Raw genomic sequence first — 20,304 nt, forward strand, 5'->3', positions numbered from 1 at the left:
ACGCACCCGTCAATTTCACGAAGCATAGAATTCGAAATTGGATCCGCAGACGCGTATTCCCCCTTTGTCCATTAACCATACGAACCCCCCAGCTTAATCCTATAGACGCGTATGTTCCTCTACATCTTGTATAGATGCTCCCCCCCCCCCCTTTCATATATGAGATGCGGCCAGTGGACTCCCTTCTCGTTGCGAATCTCGCATAGTCATGGATGAAGGGGCACTCGGGGGTAAGAAGGTGGCGGAAAATAGTTACAAAACAGACGTCACGGGGGTCGAATAGTGCGGTAGAAGCCGCGTCCGATTCTTTGGGGGGCACACCACTGCGGAGGCGGGAGTGTGAAAATATTCAGGGGTCTCGACGGAATCCACGGGGAATCTACGGAAAGATTAAGTGTCCCTTTCTCGTATAGCACGTGGCTCGCTCTCATGCGTCATACTGCGACACCGATATTAATATACGTGCACATGCAAGCATCGCGTAAAAGAGATGGTTGCTTGTAATATTTATATATGTGACATTCTAAATGTGTGATTCCTAAAAATTATCTTAACCTATCCATTTTAAAGCAATGGAGTTTTATATTATAGAGATGATATATTGCATTTTTATCTTTAATAAAAATAATGGATAAACATTTATAATTTTTTATATAAATAATTTAACTCTTAAACACAATGTCAAAATATTTTATATATTTATATAAAGATATATTAGGTTTATTAATATTTTAAGTATTTTGAAATAAAATGGATCATGACGCACATAAGAATTAAGCAATTAAAAATCACATATGTAATTAAGAAACATTTGCCAGTTTGGTCGAGAGAAAACGGGAGTTTAATAATTTTAAGCAATTAATTTCACAAATAATAAATAATTATATTAAATAAGTTATTTTCTCACCTTACAATCCAGTCGTTACTTGATGCAATCTGGACCTCCTTTTTTCCTCTTATCGCTTCCTTATGGCACTCGCACACACTCGCGAAAATACATTAATTACAATCGCGCGGCACTTTACACGGCACCCGATAAATCGCACTCTTACATTGCGAGAGAAAAGAATAATGTAAGAATTATACAGTTAAAGTTATGATTCATTTACAGAAAATCACTCTGCGCAACAACGTTGTATCTGTTGCTAAGAAATAATATATTTGAACAATCTTACTATCTTATTTTATGATATACATAAATATATATACAAATTAAAATTAAAGATAAATATCTGCGAACTGCAATATTCCAAATTATGCTTGAATTTGAAGATTTGAATATTTTCATGGCAGATTTTAATCGAATAAAGATGCGTCAAAAAAAAGAAATAAAAAAAATAGCGTCAAACAAAGTGCATCTTAATTCTCGCGTCATACGCGTTTTGACAAATTACAATAATATACAAATCCTGATTTTATAATATGTGTTTGACAGGTTTGCTTAATAACGACTATAATTATTAATTTAATGCGTTATCATGTTATTCGACCAGAATTAATTCGTCTTGTTCCCGTGATATTCCGTCAATGAGCGAAATTTGGAAATAATATTGATATTCAAGCATCGTTAAACAAATAATTATCGCTCGTACAGATTGGAATAAGACTATAATTTATAATTTCTGTTTCCGTTATTTCATATCTGAAATATATACGTTACGAGAAATAAACTCTATTTTGATAAACTCTCATTTCGATACGCTGACGAGTCGTTAAACATTAATAAATTAATCGCGCAAATTTTGATAATCGCTAATTATTTTATAGTGAATCAATAATCGCGCTTGGCATTTCTTGACACGATCGCGTGTCGAAGGATAATATGACAATACATATAGAGAATGCGATATGGTACTTCGTCAAGTTTCGCCGCACGTATGCCAAGGCCACAGTATGTAAACAATAACAGGTTATGCGACATAACTCGACTGATTCTCTCGTTGACGCTACGAAATATTTAACACATTACAAAATAAATTTACACAGAATATTCTGAACTTTTCGAATTCTAAATGTTAAACTTTTCTACATTAACTTTTTATTCTATATTAAAATGAATGATTGATGTATCACATCTCTTTTGGAATGTATACTACATGTATACATTTATAGGAGAACAGAAAGTATTTAATTATATTTATAAATGTATGTTTTTTTCAATCTAAATTCAATTCCCGTTTTAACTAAGAACAAGAAATAATTATAAATTATGATTTCATTCCAATCTCTATTATTATTTCTTACATATATTATTTCCAAATTTTTCAATCAATGATGAAACAGCACGAATAAGAGGATCGATTTCAATAGAACAAGAGACATTAAATGAATCATTACAATCGTTATTAATCAATTAATCGATGTAAAGATTAATCAATATGTCGTAAAATCGAAATTTGCATATCGTTATAATTTGGCAAAATGTATATCTCTTGCAAGAGATTTTATTGAATTAAAATCTGTTGCACCAATAATCAACAAACTTAAACATATTTGTGAATATTGCAGTCCGTAAATGTGTATATCTTTAATTTTAATTTGTGTATTTATTCATTTATATTATAAAACGAGCATATAAAGGCTCTCTATATATCAAATATAAATTAGGAAATCGAAAGGCTATTCGAGCCATACGCGGATGTCGGTGCGTCGATTCCAACGAAAATTAATTTTTCGTTGAAATTAACTAATTGTGCACGGGGCACGAATTTTTGCTTGGTACACCACCAAGACTTTTATTTGGGAATAAATCCATACTAGATTTTTAATTCCCATATTACCCTCTAACCCCCCTACAGAATTAGTTAATTTCAACGAAAAATTAATTTTCGTTGGAATCGACGCACCGACATCCGCGTATGGCTCGAATAGCCTTTCGATTTCCTAATTTATATTTGTTATAAAACGAGATAATAAAATTATTTTCGTTGTTCTTTTCTCGCAATATATGTACGCAATTAGTCGGAAGTACTATGCAAAGTACTGCGCGATCATAATTAACATGTTTTCGCGAGCATGTGCATAAAAAGAAGCAACAAGTGATGAACAAAATAGAAGAAAATGATTCAAGATGGCATCAGATAATGGCAGAGGAATTGTAAGATGAGAAAATTATAACTTGCAAAGGTACAAAGAGAACAACTAAAAATTTTCGATCGTTAGTATGCATGCACAATCTAGAATTCTAGAATATCGTGCTGATAAAGAATTCTTTCGAGTTTCAACTATTATATTATGTTGTCTTTTTCTTATCATGAGATATCTTAAGGAATGTAAATATAGTAATTATTTTATTTTTGACATACAACTGTATGATTTTTTATATAAATTTTAAATCTCGATATTTTTTTCTTGTTTATCTATGTACATGAAATTTGTTTTCATAATCTTATAATTTTCATAATTTTATAATTTTACATATATATTAACAAATTTAAAATTTACTCTTTAAGAATACTTTAAATAAAAACTAAAATGATATAGAATAACATAAAATTCTTTTTTCGAACAATGAAACATTTGTTAATCGGCGGATCGTGTGATCCGCTTTCGGCAGCTAAAAATTAATTTATTGCTCATCGTTGATGCAGCACATATTGCACGTAAACAATCACAACAGGCAATCTCTTTGCACATCATCATCGCATCCATGCCACGCATATTGACTTCGTGTGCAAGGACCGAAATGAGCAACGACGCACCCCGTTGCATGCGTTATTCATGCACGGACGTGCGACTTTAAATTCCGCGTATTATTAGGATTCTAATTTCGTTTCGCGGTCCAGCGGGCACTCGCTCCGTCCGAGAGGCAATCACGGAATGACTGGCATGGCGGGGGCGACGGTATTGCATGGCCTTACATGTCGTACGCGCGGGAGGGTGACTTTAATGTCTTTAATCTAATTCCCCGCGTGTGCGAAGCTTGCACGAAACTCTTCCCTCGGGATGCGATCCGCCTCGCTGGGGAATTTTTGCATCGCGCATAGACAGAATCCAATGTGACAATAGGGCGCGCGAGTCCCTTTTGAAGAATGCCTCCGGTGATTCCATACTATCGATCCCTCTCTCTTCGACGCTTTTCCTTCGAATTTCATTTCTTAATGTACTTTGTACGCGCTTCGATTTTCTATATCGCGTTTTAGATAGGTAAACTTCATCTTGCTCCCCCATTTTTTTCGTTCGCTATTGTCTGGCATATCTCGTACAACTCGGTGACTCATCCTAAGTAACACAACTAATTTTATAAACATTTTTTAAACGTTTATAAAACGTTAGATACGTTTCATAAACGTTTAAAAAACGTTTATAAAATCAGCTCTGCTACTTGGGATGCATTAATATTGCATATAAAATATCCGTGATATACATTTATATGTGTCTTTAATTTTTAACAATAGATTACACATTATATAAATATAAATATAATGTAATAAAAATATAAAAATTAAATTATATATTATTTCAATTATTTATATATTTTTTTTTTAATTATGAAAGTAATAGAGTATATCTATTGTAATCTTTTCTAATTTTTAATGCAAAGAAAAATTCATTACCCTATTGAAAAAAAATAATTGTTTCGTAGAATTTCTCGCACGTACTTAAAGATGCGCCTCGTTCGCAATGCGAAATAATATTAGCCTGACGATTGCAATGCAGCACATACTTGCATATGCACCACGATGCGTCGTGGCAGAAAGCTTTCACCAGCAATAGACCAGTGACATTCCGATAAATCGTTGGTTAGTACTTTGACTGCAATTAGTATGGTAATGCGAGAGAGGAGGGGAAAGGGGCACAGACACGTAACACGCGTGAGAAAGACAGAAACCGTAGGCTGTCGTTGAATGGGACAGACATGTATATACGTGCGAGAGTGTATATGTGTGCGTGTGCGTAACACGGTGCATGCAGTGCATCCTCCCACGCACGTGGACCACCGCAGGACGCATACGCGTAACCGGTCGTTACATGAGGTGGTGCAACAGCGGCAGTGCCTTTCGGAATCACTTAAACTGATTAGGCAGCGAACGCGCTCAGGGTGGCCTCGGAACGGAACGGAACGGAACGAGCCGAACAACCGAACGACCGGCAAGTGATTTATAGCCACCGGCCAATTTCGCGTTTTCGATATCCCAAGCGCAGCTTCCATCCACTCGCTCGTTCTCGACCTTCTCGCGCGCGTCTCGCTCGTTACGCGCGCAGTCGTAAAACAGCACGTGCCCCGATGCGTAACGGCGCGGTCGAACAAAAAGGAAAAAAAATTGCGCCATGGTGAAACTTGTGAATAAGAATGGCATAACGCGAGTTCACATGTATAGACACTATCGAGATACATTATGAAGTATTTGCGGTTTCTTTCGCAAAGAGAGAGAGAGAGAGAGTAGCAATGGATAATATTAATATATATTTATTTTATTGTAATTTTCACTCAAGAGATAAAATCGCAATTAATAAGATTTTGCAGTTCATTATAAAAAAATATATTAAAAGCGAAAAGATTTTAAAATAACATAGTACAAAATAATGTTTGATCTTGTTTTATAATTTTTTAATATATATTTACAATATTATATCAAAGACACAAATATATATGCACTTAGAAGGGTAACTTTATTTAATTTATTTGAAGGGGCGCGCATCTCTCCCTTTAGATACCAGTAATTTCATGCACGTCTCATTAAATTTTCGGGCTATTATTATATCGCAATATTCTCTCGTTAGTAAATGGTATAAAAGATAGCTATATCAAAATAAAACTGTACATGAATAAATGTAAATGTGTACATTATTTGCAAATTGAAGCTATTTATTAATTTTTTTGCGCGCAGTTAGTATTAATTAATAGATGTAAAATAATCTTTTATCTTGCCGCGTTATTGATAAAATAAAACATTATTTTTTATCGTAATTATTTGATTGTTTAATATTTGATTTGTGTTTTAATTGAATAAAAAAAAATGAAAAATAGGAATATCCGCAGTACATTTGTGAATAAATAACCGTGTGTGTGGCGGATATTTTTATATTTTATTTCTTTATTATCATTTAATTTTCTTTTAAATTGCTTACAATCTGCGTTTCTTGTGATCGATTTCCGAATAACGGTGCAATTTTAATATAATAGCAAATTGTCAGTACCTACAGATTTATAAAACAGTATGAATTACGAGAGAACGTTTTATGATTCACCCCCGTTAATTGTAGAGCGGACGAGCTCGTCCATCCAATTAGTTCTGTTATTCTACCCCGCACGGGCTTAATTTAAGTTAAGACTAAAGCCTAGTTTAAGATCAGTTTAAATTGTAAGCAGCGCGAGCACACCTGCACCGCGTTAACTAGTTTGTACCTTGCGCTTCCGCGCGCTAATTGGTTTGCACGTCGCGAAAAAATAATACGCACCTTTAGAAACAGTTATTCACGGCGTTGCGTTTTTAGCAAAGAGCCTTCTACCATATTTCGTTTTACCGGAAATTAAATAAAAAATAAGCCACGGAGCAAGTATATGAAGAAATAAAAAGATCCTGCGCCGTTTTGTGATAATCTTTCCGAATAAAACTAGTAATTACACCAATTGAGATAAAAAAAGTATTAAAACATAATTGCAAGAATTATAAGGATAAAAAAATGAAAAGTATGAAAAAACATCTTAAAAAACGTATAGCTTATTTCAATTTGTATAAGCATTTATGATGAATTTGATAAATATATATGTATATAGAGAGAATATTTTAATCCGTTGACAGCACACATTTTGCTCGTAGAATATTTTGTATAGTTACAATTGCAAAATATTGTATAATATAATCAAAAATATTTTCGCGATATTTGACGAGATGAAAACACAATCTAACATTCCGAAAAACAATATGTTTTTTATATTTTATATTCTATATTCTATTATTTATATATAGTCTTCTCGGACTTCTATATATTATACTGGACCGCTAACAGCGGTATTAAAAATGATGCAAGGGCAGTTATATCTAATTAGGCTAATAATATATAGAAACTGTGTTTATAGCATTTTTTTTTCATAAAGATATATTTTCCGTCGAACTCTGACGAGGGCTCGTTTTTCGCGTATCGCGACGGAAAATTTGAGAAAATGGGAAACGTCGCCGGGGATCAAGTGTGTGCATTAAAACGAATCAGCTCACGTCTCATTGAGCGCTCTCGCGGCATCATCTAATTCTTCCGCGCTTCACGGTGCATTTGGCATCGCCTTTCTTCATTTTCCACTCCGCTCGTGGCATTTATACCCCGCTTAAATGTTTGCCGAGAGCGCGCGCGGTAGTAGGGGTGCGCGCGAGAACGCAGGAGCGCAGAAGCGTGTCAAGTGATGGAATTAATCGTAGATGGATCCCTCGAGGGTAGTACATGATTCACCACACAACACATCGCGCCACATACACCCCCGAGCCCCGCCACAACGCTCGATGCACCGTACGCGCTTATGTGACAGCAGGGTATACACGAACCATCGAACCGCGTGTCGATGTGTGTACGAAATGCGTGTTTCGATATACGCGACCCTTTTATCGAGGGGTCTCTCGGTAAAATATCAAGATGACACAAGATTGGAGAAGGGTGTAGGGATATCGCTATCGCGAAATTCAGGAAATTCTTTGCCAAGTCAAGTAGTGATTATGAAAAGATAGCTTTGACGAAAGATAACTGTTCCCTCTTTATTTAAGGTGTACATTAATGGATTCTTCAAAATCCATTCAATCGGTTGAATCTATCTCTATAGTTTACATTACGATTCGATTCGCTGCATGAAGCTATTTTATCATCATTGATATTCCGTATATTCTCGCGATGTAACAGCAGCTATCAGAGATAACTGGAAAGGCTTTTATTTCTTCTATATTTCTTAGAATGACATCTTGATTTTAGTCTCAAGCAATCGAATGTCCATATACGACGATTCGTCTAAATTACTGAAGCCTGAGAAATTTATTATCATCTTTCAATCGCGCAAAAGTGCATACGTATGCGTCTACCGCAGCAATAATTTATTACGTCACGGTGCACAGGCAGTGGTGGATCCGCCACGACATATTTCACAATAATTACCAGGGAGTAAACAGCCTCCGCGATCATAACCGCGGCACTGACAAGGGCCGAGTTCTCCCTTGGCCCGTGTTACTACGTAACCGTGCCGAATCCCTTCCGATTATCATGCCAATATTGTCCCCGGTGTGTGATCGATGCTCTTACTGCTCATGCAGATACGACGAACCCTCGGAGACGCTTCGGCGTCGCCAGCCGTGCACGTGCACGCGTGCTGCGTGTATATACACGCATATCTGTGCGGGTGTGGGTATATGCAACCAGACGGTTGCTGTGTGTGCAAATTCAACCGCAGAATATCGTAACATATGGCGGGGTACACGAAGCGCGCATAGTACTAGTGGGCGTCTTCGAGTGATTCGGACTCGGTATTTGCATTTTGCGGACGGGGGCGATTCGTTGTTTAATCAGGCGCGGCAGTGCATCAACACGCCGTTGATCGCTGTTTGAGTTGATTGCGATTGTGAGTATCCGTGGGTGTTTTCGCGGCGCAGCACGTTCATTAGCGTTTCCCGGAATACCTAGTGCGGCGACGTGCATAATGACGCATTAGGTATGTATGTATGTGGAATCGCGCGCGTACTTTAACGATGAGCGACAGAGTTTTGCGGGAATCGTGCGCTTTTACTATGGTTTTCTATAAATCATGGTTATATCCTTTGTAATATTTCAAGCGGTCGCGCGCGACAACTCTTGCAGCCTAGATATTTCGCGATAATGAGATTGTACATAGAGGGTTTACATCGATTTATATAATCGCGCTCGAGATGCGCGAAATTATTGAATATTTTAACGTTTTATCTCTCTATATTATCTCATGTATTTCCTTGTATAATCCTTTTTATATAAATCTCTATAGTTAATTTTGAAATTAATTTTGTTTATCGGATTATTCGAATTCACAATTTAACTTTTTTTACTTATCTTGTGAAATATTAAAGAAGTATAGAAGTGCATTTTAATAAAACTATTTAAAGATGTAAAAAGATTTTGCAATATATATATATCACAAGTATATTTTTACTTGGAAAATATGTACATATGTGTGCGGATATTTACCAAAACAAAAGTGATGGAATCTAAAAGCTTTCACAAATGGACGAAACGAGTTTTGGAATCATACCTTTCAATTCCAGATCAACGCCTGAGAGAGGAATAAGTTTTTCCCCTCTTTACTCTCTCACGACCGTTCTATGAATTTTAAAGGAGCTCTTTCACACTAAAGAACTTACTTTTCTTCACTGACAAAATGGGGATAAGAAATCTACCCAGTTCTATTATTCAATTTCATCCCGAGATCCCGAAAATTGTAATAGGACGAAATCTTTAAAGAAGAATTTTTTAAAATACTTAATATAAATGAGAAAAATTCGATTTATATGTTTGTCTTAAAATTATCTGTTTGTCTTAAAATTTCTTATTCAACATACTATAAATACCTTTTCTCTTCTATTAAAAAATTTTAATTTATTTTAATTATAATTTCAATTTATTAATTTTAATTTCAATTATTACAAGTAAAAAAAGAAAATGTGGTTTGTGTCTTATGAAATAAGGATCTTTATTTTTATTTTTCTGATAACCGTTTTCGTATATACGACAAGTGTAAAAAAACTTAAGACGCGAAATCTGCTCGTCGCAGTCTGAAATTCACTCGGCTTTTGATGCTGATCAGCTTTACGACGCACAATGATACTTTACCATAGTAATTCCGCCCGTGCGTTTACACGAGTGCTTTCGACGCGCGCGGCGCCCAACATGGTAATTAATAATTATATCTGAGGAGAGCCCGCCGAAGTCGAAGTTATAATTACACCGGAAACAATCAACAACTACCGTATAGGGCAACTTGACGCTGGATAGAGACAAGGATGCGAAAAGGGCGAGATGGTGGTTTGGCGGTGCGATCGAAACGAGGGGGAAAGGAGGACGAGTCGAAACTCTCCTCGTGTTTGGAGTCTCTCGAGGGCCCGTTCACCTCGACAGGAAACTTTATTCCTGGCAGACTCGTCTCGCCTGCGAGCTGCTTGTCTTTCGTGTCCTCTCGGTTCTCTTCCCCCGCGATTCTTTCTTTTTTCCCCCCTTTCCCCTTCTTGTTTTACCCGAAGGTCTCGACCCTGGAGAGCGGATCGGCGTTGTCCTTGCTTTCGGATCCTCCTTCGCGCGCTTTCGCTATATTCGCTCGCTTTCTCCCTCTCGTTTTCTCCCCCGGTCATGTCTTTCCTTACGCGCTACTCGCCTGACCGTGAAAGAAAAAGTTCGGAATTAAATGAGTGCCGAGTACCGCTCGAGGGATCATTATCCATGCCGACAAGAGAAACGCCGGTCCTCACTAGCTAAATGCGTTATCATTAAACGCGTACCTCCTTAGGGATCCATTTCCGCTGATAGTCGCACAGGAAGAACTTTACTTACAATTCGCATTAATGGCATTAGAAGATAATACAGATATAACGTAACAGAATACAATTGTAATTTACAATTGCACACATAATGCAGCCATATAATTATATAAATTTACTGACATCATGTAATTTTTAAGAAGAATATAATTTATTAACTACTAATCTACTGACACGAATATTTTTAAAATTTTTTATAAAATTGAGACACTTTTTATAATGGTAGTCGACCGGCGCGAAACCAAATTACGTGAGATAGGTGAGATCATTTTGGTGAAGTAAATTTGAATAAAATGCGGTAGGGCAGATTTATTACGCCGCATAAAAGTCGCTGCGAATGTAGATACTCCTTATGAGAGGCAATATTTCAAAGTAACAAATTGTGATACTTTCATGGATGCGTTTGCGTTTCACATGCGTCAGTGTGTGAAACACACTCGAAAATTTCGCATTTTACGCAGTCCTTGACTTTATTTCCGGTACGGTCACAGTTTGAAATTGCAGAAATTGCGTATCTGCAAACTTTTTTTTTGTTGTAAAGAGCAAAAATTTCAGCATCTATCTGCCAATCCAAAAGTTAAAGAAAGTTTTGAATTCAAATTGAAAATATCGCGACTGTCACTGTCCTGGTCTCTTTTCGTATGCGTATTTTTTTTCTGAATTTGAAATGCGCAAACATATCATATTGGAATCAATTGGTACTTTCGTATCAATTTATAAACATGTTTTGAGTTATAATATAATATTATAAATATAATTCAACATTCCATATGAAGAGAGAGATTTTTTAATAATCCCTCTCTAAAAATGGCATGTTAAGTCGATTCTCGCAAGTATTGTTGCCTCTTTTCCGCGATGCTGATTGACTGTCTCGATTTGCATTATGCGTTATATTCTTAGTATCGAGAGGTTGTCATCGCGAGGATTAGCAGTTTGATAGTTTGTTCAAAATAAAATTAAATAAAATAATATAATATGCTTTAAATATGTTATAATACTAACTCAATTAAAATTTTTGACAGTTATCAGCTGATTTCTGTCAAAAATTATTAATCGAATTTAAAATATTATAACATATTATTTATAACTTATTATTACATATTTTAATATTTTTAACATATTATTATTTTAAAATTTAATTAGCAAGTTAACGCTTTATTAATGTTTTTTGACAGAAATCAGCTGATTAAAGCGTTAATTTGCTAATTAAATTTTAAAATAATAATATGTAAAAAATATTGAAATAGTAAGTAAATAGAGTTGTAAATAATATGTTATAATGTACCTTATCCGCGATTAATATTTTTTGACAGAAATCAGCTGATAACTATCAAAAATATTAATCAAGTTTAAAATATTATAATATATTATTTAAAACATATTATTTTTATTCAATTTTATTTTGAATAAACTGTCAAACTACTAACCCTCGCAATGACAGCCTCTCGATGCTACGAATATAACACACAATGCGAATCGAAACAGTCAATAAACATCGCGGAAAAGATGCAACAATACTTGCGAGAATCGACTTAACATGTTTTTTTTTTAGAAAGGGATGTTATAATACTTTCAATTCGATTAATATTTTTGACAATTATTAGCTGATTTCTGTCAAAAAATATTAATCGCAGAAAAGATATTATAACATAAATTTAAAATATATTACTATTTTAATATTTTCAACATATTATTATTTTAAAATTTAATTACCAAATAACGCTTTATTATCAGTTAATTTCTATCAAAAAATATTAATAAAACGTTAATTTGCTATTTAAATTTTAAAATAATAATGTGCCTGAAGCTGGCGAATAATTTCGTGAAAACTCGTAAATAATGAGTTCTGGTTTATCTTCAATAGTAAAACTATTGAAAATAACAAATCATATTTTTATTAAGTTTATATAAATTATTAAACTCAATATATTATATATTAGAGATCTAATGCTCTCTTGGTAGCTCAAAAACCTGTAACTAAAACAAATAAAAGACTCACCGGTCGCGCGATGCATCGCCGTCTCGTGAATCCATCCCGCGATGTTGGAAGATATCATTAGAAGATACACTTATCACAAACTGCGAAAAATACGTGTTTGGAGAAACGTCTCACGACAAACACTCGAACTCGCGAAGCGACGAACGCCGATTTTAAATAATCGCGGATGCCCGACCGCGTAATCCAATGGGTAGATCGAGACGTTCGTTCGTCGCTAAATTCGACACTCGCGACTCGTCACACGCGGCAAGTAGCCGCGACATTTATCATAAATTGCGCGAAATACGTGTTTGGAGAAACGTCTCACGACAAACACTCGAACTCGTAAAGCGACGAACGACGATTTTAAATAATCGCGGATGCCCGACCGCGTAATCCAATGGGTAGATCGAGACGTTCGTTCGTCGCTAAATTCGACACTCGCGGCTCGTCACACGCGACAGGTAGCCGCGAAATTTATCATAAATTGCGCGAAATACGTGTTCGGAGAAACGTCTCACGACAAACACTCGAAGCGACGAACGCCGATTTTAAATAATCGCGGATGCCCGACCGCGTAATCCAATGGGTAGATCGAGACGTTCGTTCGTCGCTAAATTCGACACTCGCGACTCGTCACACGCGGCAAGTAGCCGCGACATTTATCATAAATTGCGCGAAATACGTGTTTGGAGAAACGTCTCACGACAAACACTCGAACTCGTAAAGCGACGAACGACGATTTTAAATAATCGCGGATGCCCGACCGCGTAATCCAATGGGTAGATCGAGACGTTCGTTCGTCGCTAAATTCGACACTCGCGGCTCGTCACACGCGGCAAGTAGCCGCGACATTTATCATAAATTGCGCGAAATACGTGTTTGGAGAAACGTCTCACGACAAACACTCGAACTCGTAAAGCGACGAACGACGATTTTAAATAATCGCGGATGCCCGACCGCGTAATCCAATGGGTAGATCGAGACGTTCGTTCGTCGCTAAATTCGACACTCGCGGCTCGTCACACGCGGCAAGTAGCCGCGACATTTATCATAAATTGCGCGAAATACGTGTTTGGAGAAACGTCTCACGACAAACACTCGAACTCGTAAAGCGACGAACGACGATTTTAAATAATCGCGGATGCCCGACCGCGTAATCCAATGGATAGATCGAGACGTTCGTTCGTCGCTAAATTCGACACTCGCGGCTCGTCACACGCGACAGGTAGTCGCGAAATTTATCATAAATTGCGCGAAATACGTGTTCGGAGAAACGTCTCACGACAAACACTCGAAGCGACGAACGCCGATTTTAAATAATCGCGGATGCCCGACCGCGTAATCCAATGGGTTGATCGAGACGTTCGTTCATCGCTAAATTCGACACTCGCGGCTCGTCACATGCAGCAAACTCGCGCGTAGCTTATCAACAATGCTACCTGTAACAAAAAAAAAATATATATATATACTTAAATATATACGTATATAAAAGTTTACACACACACATTCATAATAAAATATAATTATTATAATAAGATGATATAATTAATTCTTTTTCCAAATTTTGAAAAATTTATTTATTTATTCTTAATTGTTATTTTCTAAATAGAGGTAGTAAATAAAATAACATTAGTTATTTTACAACGCATAATATTTTATAATAAAAAATTAATTCATAAATAATTGCATAAAACGAATGCAATCCTTTATGGAAAATAAGCTTTCTAAGGATTGAACAGAAAAGAATGACAATTTCCAACAAAGTTTAATATTTCGAACAAAGTTCTTCATCTTTTTAATTTTTAATATATCGATCCCCTGTCCACGATTTGATCGTTGCTGTTAACAAAGTGCAATAATATTGCAAAGTTAAATAATGATATGCGAGAAAATACAAATCGGATTCTCGAAAGCGGCCAAGACAGCCCGTAATTTCATAAGCTCGTGCGCTATGATTCCCGATGGACCGTCCCACGGATGCCCGGTGCATCATCATATCGCTGAATAATATCGCAGTATCTCTGTATCTGGCGCATCGAGGCGAGAGTCCTGAACAGTGCAACACTCGCATCGTCGACGGTATGGTTACCAAGGTATATACATACGTAATAGAGTCACCACGCGAAAAATAATACGGAGGAAAATAAGACAGAGAAGAGAGAGAGGTAGCTGTGTATAAAAGAAAAGACGTTCCGTGCACATTGAAATTATTTGCGTCGTACATTACGTACATTTAGTCTCGTTGAGAATTTTTCCCTGCTCTCTGAGCGCTTCTATGCGCTCCGCAGTATGCAGTCGCGGTGCATCTTGTCGTTACTGCACTATTGTCGCGAGACGCCGCGTAAATAGCGAGTCGTGCAAAAGAGCGACGTGAGCCCAGCCGTATCTTGACAAAATGCTAAAATCTCCAAGGGATCGTCGCGATAACGACACATTCCACCTCCGAAAAAGCTCCTGCTGACACCCGGGGACCTTGATGCGACGTGAGCCCTTCAGATATTCTCTCAGATACCGCTGTGGCCCAAATAGCTCAACTTGGTAGATTACATCAACCATATAGTTGAGATGGAGCCATATGACGTGACGCGAAATCAAAATCAATGATTATATTCACGAAGCTGCTCGCTTGAAATTATGAAGCAATATAGCGGAATATGGTATTAGTATAAGAGATTATAAATCGAGCGGCTTAATTTCAATTTAGATTGTGGAGAAGCTTATTTTGAAATTTTAATTTTTCAGGCGATGGCGCATATTAAATCTTTAGGATGAAATATATATACCTTTAGATTTTTTAATACGATGTAATTTCGGAAAGAACCTTTGCTTTCGAATATATTTAGTCTGCAATTTATAGCGTGAAAAAATTGGACAAACATTGAGGATATTGAAAAATGTAAATAAAGTTTGAAGAATGATTACATGCGCCGGCCTTTTTAACTTTGGACGATGCGTTACATAACGCATCAATTAACAAACTTGTATAAATTTAATTATTTCATGGAATTTAGTTATAATGCAGGCAGAACGCGAAGGCCGATCCGTATACCGGGAATATATGTATGAATTTTATCTCCGCCGCGTTTTTGCAAATAAACTCGCGAATACAAGTTGTTATACCGGAGCCATGAGGGCGCAAAAATATTATTCTGGCAACGCGCGCGACGATATCACGCGCGATTATTTTTATTCGATTTTTGCACACAGAGTCACCGAGCGCCAAAACGGCGCGATGTTGCCCGATCGGCGATTTTCGGATACGGATATCGTTATCGATATTGATGTCATTTGTGCTGACCACGAGCGAATCCAGGAAGCGGCGGCGGCGGCGCGTTTCTACTTAACATTCAGCTCAACACGCCCGCTGATTGGCTATTAATTATCGGCGTAGCTTCACGGACAAGAATAACGATTAACTTCGTGTACTGCGTTGTCTGTGACCGCTACCTTTCTCTCGTAGATCGATCGTAGATCAACCAAGAACGCCGTCCCATAAATCAAACACGTCCCGCTCGTAAATTCGACTTCGTGTGCGACGACTCATCGTTCGATCATCGATCCATCGCATAATTTTGCCACGGCCGTCGAACGATGAGTCGGTGGGTAATCGAGAAGTCGCTAATTGATTCGGTGATAGATAGTGATTTCAACAGGAAACGACCCTTGTGCGGCCTGAATGGATAATACGCTTCGCGTAAAAGTTCGCCTTCTTTTTGGCAGCAAGTCCCGCACCGAAGTCGCTTGTGGATAATTAAAGGATGTGTCGTCGTAATCACCGTCGAAAATGACTTTTTGATCGATTCCGGTGACAGAGAGGCGGGTCCCATCGATTGATTAAATCTTGTATCCGCGAAACGACTTTGCCTTGTTCGTTGCATCGCGAGAGATGTAATTTATGTTAATGCCACGCAAGCCCTGGTATATGTATATAAGATACGACACGATATGAAATTTTTAAACTGCGAGAGTTACATATGGCTCTCGCTATATTGCACAATATCGATGAAATATCGTTCCGTTTAAATATACCTTTAAGAGATACGAATAGTTCGAGAGATTCACGAGATTGTGTTCGCCTTGCAAGACAAGGCAATTAGCGAGCGTGGCATTATCGAACAATTATTTATTATTGAAAATTATCGCTCTTAAAGACACGCCTGATCGACGATGACTCGTATGATTCTCAACATGCATATGATTTCGTTCCGATATTGCGATGTGCTTCGCGATACTCATCGAGGATTCCACGCAGCTTGTATCTACCCTTCCGCATTTTTTTTCTCTCTCCCCATCAAACTTTTTTTCGCCGCGACCTGACTTCCCCGTCCGACGGGCCACGATTTTAACACGTACAGCGACACGTGAAATAAAACGAGATAAAGGTCGACAAACTTGGCGAGTCACGTACGGTGTCAAGTGCGGAGATAAAAACGAAAAACTGCGTTGCCAGGTAATTTATTTCTACGCGGCAGTTGATATTTTCGCGTGTGTCTCTGAAATTCGATAATACACGGGCATTACGGCAATTAACTCTTTGGCCGTGCAAAACTTTTGTATATATAATTACGTTTAAATTATATAGTATATACATTTTTTATTTAACCATAAAGAAAAAGAATACGCGAAATGTAAAAAAAAGAAAGGTATACGAATTTTTGGAAAAGCTGATTATCCCTGCATACATACATGTGTATATTATATGAGACTTATGAAAATAAAAATATTTGTCCATTAGTCAATTATTCTAAAGATTAATGAAATGCGTCGGATTATGTTATACGGATTATGTACAACACATTCAATAAAATAACACGATGCGTCGTTACAGCCGCATACGCAGTTGTATTATATATGGATTGCAATAATTTTTTAACGTCAAAGCTTCCCAACCGTGGACATCGAATGTCGATTGCAGAAAATCGCTTTCTGCGATGTGCAATTTGATCACCGAAGGATCAACACATCGATCGGGCTTTAATTGTGGCGGGGATTAAAACTTTCTCGTTCCGAAAACTGACGCGTGGATTTTACGCGGCTTTGCAGTTTTTTTTACGACAACATTATATATCAAGGGTTGAATATACGCGTCATAAACGTCAGTTTCAGTACCCAGTTTTTATTTTCAACATATCCTTCTTTCGCTATTTCTCACTCCTGTCCTCGGAATGCGCGATTATATATGTATTAGAGAATCTGTTTTAATTGTCAAGCATGATGCATAAAAACATATCATAGATTAGTTCGACATTATATCTTCTTTCATTAATATACGAACAATTTTAATCACTAGAAAAATTAAAAAGTTTAAGTTTAAAAAAATACCAATAAGTCAATTCAAATTAATAATTAATTTTGTTTTAGAATGTTTTCAACGGAGTAAATAATTGCCAGAAATTATTCGATAATTTTGAATACGACTCGACTTGAAATACGTCCTCGCGTCTTCATTAAAAAAAATTACGAGTTCCTTGAGACGAAATTTAACCATGCATAGCGACATTTAACTATTTTCAGCCGTCTCATTAATGTTTCGCGTTGCATTCAAAGAGACGGACATCGGTCGTGAATAGCATCTCGTCCTTGCATTTTAATTAGTCAACCGTATTCCGACGGCTTTCTTAACGGGACGCGCCCGGCCGCGTCTGTATTACTTATGCTGGAAAAGTAATTCCGTATTTACTTCGACGTTATTGGGCGAATTAACACACTCGGCACGTTTTACGAGCAATTTGCCGCATTTACGTGCGCCCTTATACATAAGTCCGGGGCAAAAGTATGAGACGGCATGTGCGCGATCCTCCGGCGTGACGTCTGCACGTGCTTCTCGACGTGCACCATGAGAACAAGGGAAATTACCCTCGACTGATGGAAATATCTCCATCGCGAGAGACGACCTACGTCGCGTGGGACTCGAGATTTCGCGGAACTGCAAGCGATGATGCTATGCTCCGGTTCGAAAATGATGAGAAAGATATTCTCGAAGTTCCACATCGAATTGGAGAACATGCGTGTAAGTTATTAAAGAGAATAAAAGATAATATAAATTTAAAAAATATGAAGATGGAGAATATATTCTACAATTAAATTAAAGGAAACCGCGAAATAATTCACACATCACACACGGTGTAATTTAATTTGTCACTCTCTGTCAAATGTCTAAAACACTTTAAGATGTCTTATTCTTCATTTCTTATTCTTATATATCATTTAGAGCATTAAAAGCAGATCTCTAAAATTATCTCTCGAAGTAACATCTTCTATTCGTCCCTAGTCTCAGCTACATCGATTACCGCAATAACCCTGCTATTAACTAATCGCTAATTACGCTTCTCTCCCCGTCTCTACCCAGGGCTGCTCATCCGCCTGCTTATTCCGTAGCGATATTATCGCGAGAATTGTCGGCGAATTGAAAGCAGCAGCCGCATGCAACGCGTGCCGGTACACATGACGCAATATCAAATTGCAGATTATACGACATTAGAACGACGAAAATGTTTGCTGTTTGCGGTCCACGGTTCCACGCGCTTCGCTATGCATGAAACAGCAATTGCCGGCGCGGCCGAGTTTTCGCGATAACGCCGAGTTAGCGCGTCAACGGAGTTGATGAGGTCGTTACGGTCGTAGAGATTTGTTAAAATGACTGCACGTCGCAACAGCCGTTAATTATCGTCGCGAATACGCGTCCTCTCCTTCTCTTCCGCCTCCTCCATCTCTCCTTCTTTCTTTTTTCTTTTTCTTTTTTTTTTTTTCACTTTTCCGCACAATTACTTCGACGCGATTTACCGTTACAACGATGTAGCGCACAGAGTCCGAAGGGGGTTTTTATGAAATTACAGTTTTCGCTTTGATGTCGCAGCTCATAATACTTTAATTCGCAGATAGCCGCAAAAGCGCGCGCGGATATTACCTTTTTTTTTTGTCCGAGTGCACGTTTGTCGATGCACACTGCGAATTGTTTTATTCGGAGACATCGAGTTGTTCCGATAACGGCGTAAGAACCACTCTGCGGTACATCGCTTTTCGTTATTAATGCCGGCAAATGCACCGTTTTTCCGGTCGCGTTAATGGATCGCTTAGGGTGAATACGAAAGTAATGGGAACCTGCATTATCCATCTGAAAAATTAAACGCGCGTTCTCTTACTGTGCGTTATTCCATTTCTATTGCAGGAGAACATGTGTTATCACAATTTACAGACAATTATTATATATATTTATTTTTTAAAGAAAAAGAGAGATATCTCCCTATATAGAAATTAAGTTATCGATCGCATTGCGCGTCATCTCATGTAACTCATCGTAACATCAGTCGATTTAATTTACAAGAGCTTATTGCGTACCCTGCAGTACGTCTTCATATCTTGCATACACGTGACATGCTGTACGTCGTATAAAAGATAATCCGCGTGTCGCTCGCACTCGACCGTGACCAACCTCCTTAATTAAATGTATTCACACGTGCGGCATCGAGCATTTATCTCGCCTTTAGCCTAAGTAAAAGCACTCTCGTCGCTTTATTCGCAGAAGCCTCGGCGAGGAGGAGGTCGCCAGCGCGGCGTATCTAATAGCAAACACGTTTAAAACGGCCGCGAGCCATGCGTCTTTCTCTCCTCTCGCAAGCTGCAACGTGTTACACGGTAGCGCGGACGTTCGCGTTTTTACACACACGTGCTTGCAGCTTCCGCGAGCGTATTTGACTCGACGTTGATCGCGTCTATCTCGCGGCGCGGAGATCCGGTCTCGTTGCACATGCACACATGCACACAAGTGCCGAGAGAATGGCTCGTCGAGATAATGACGGGTCCGGTCGGCCTTATTGAGATATCACAATAAGGCGCGCGCTTTGC

General features: G+C 37.7%; 1 protein-coding gene and 1 long non-coding RNA gene across 4 annotated transcripts in view; one reads left to right on the forward strand and one right to left on the reverse strand.

The window, feature by feature from the left end:
* LOC145944816 (uncharacterized) overlaps nt 1-20,304 on the reverse strand; it is a 394,708-nt gene that overhangs the window by 300,486 nt on the left and 73,918 nt on the right. For both annotated transcript variants that reach the window (XR_014426733.1, XR_014426734.1), the window contains exon 5: nt 12,478-13,898. This is a non-coding gene — a long non-coding RNA (uncharacterized LOC145944816). The remainder of the gene's footprint in view (nt 1-12,477; nt 13,899-20,304) is intronic.
* The window catches only part of Sli (slit guidance ligand), a 329,787-nt gene that overhangs the window by 241,034 nt on the left and 68,449 nt on the right, over nt 1-20,304 (forward strand). The gene's annotated exons all lie outside the window — the stretch shown is intronic.

This window comes from Prenolepis imparis, unplaced genomic scaffold (genome assembly GCF_030444845.1).
Source record: "Prenolepis imparis isolate NDT839.2.m4 unplaced genomic scaffold, iyPreImpa1.0 SCAF_1, whole genome shotgun sequence".
NCBI classification, from domain to species: Eukaryota; Metazoa; Arthropoda; class Insecta; order Hymenoptera; family Formicidae; genus Prenolepis; species Prenolepis imparis.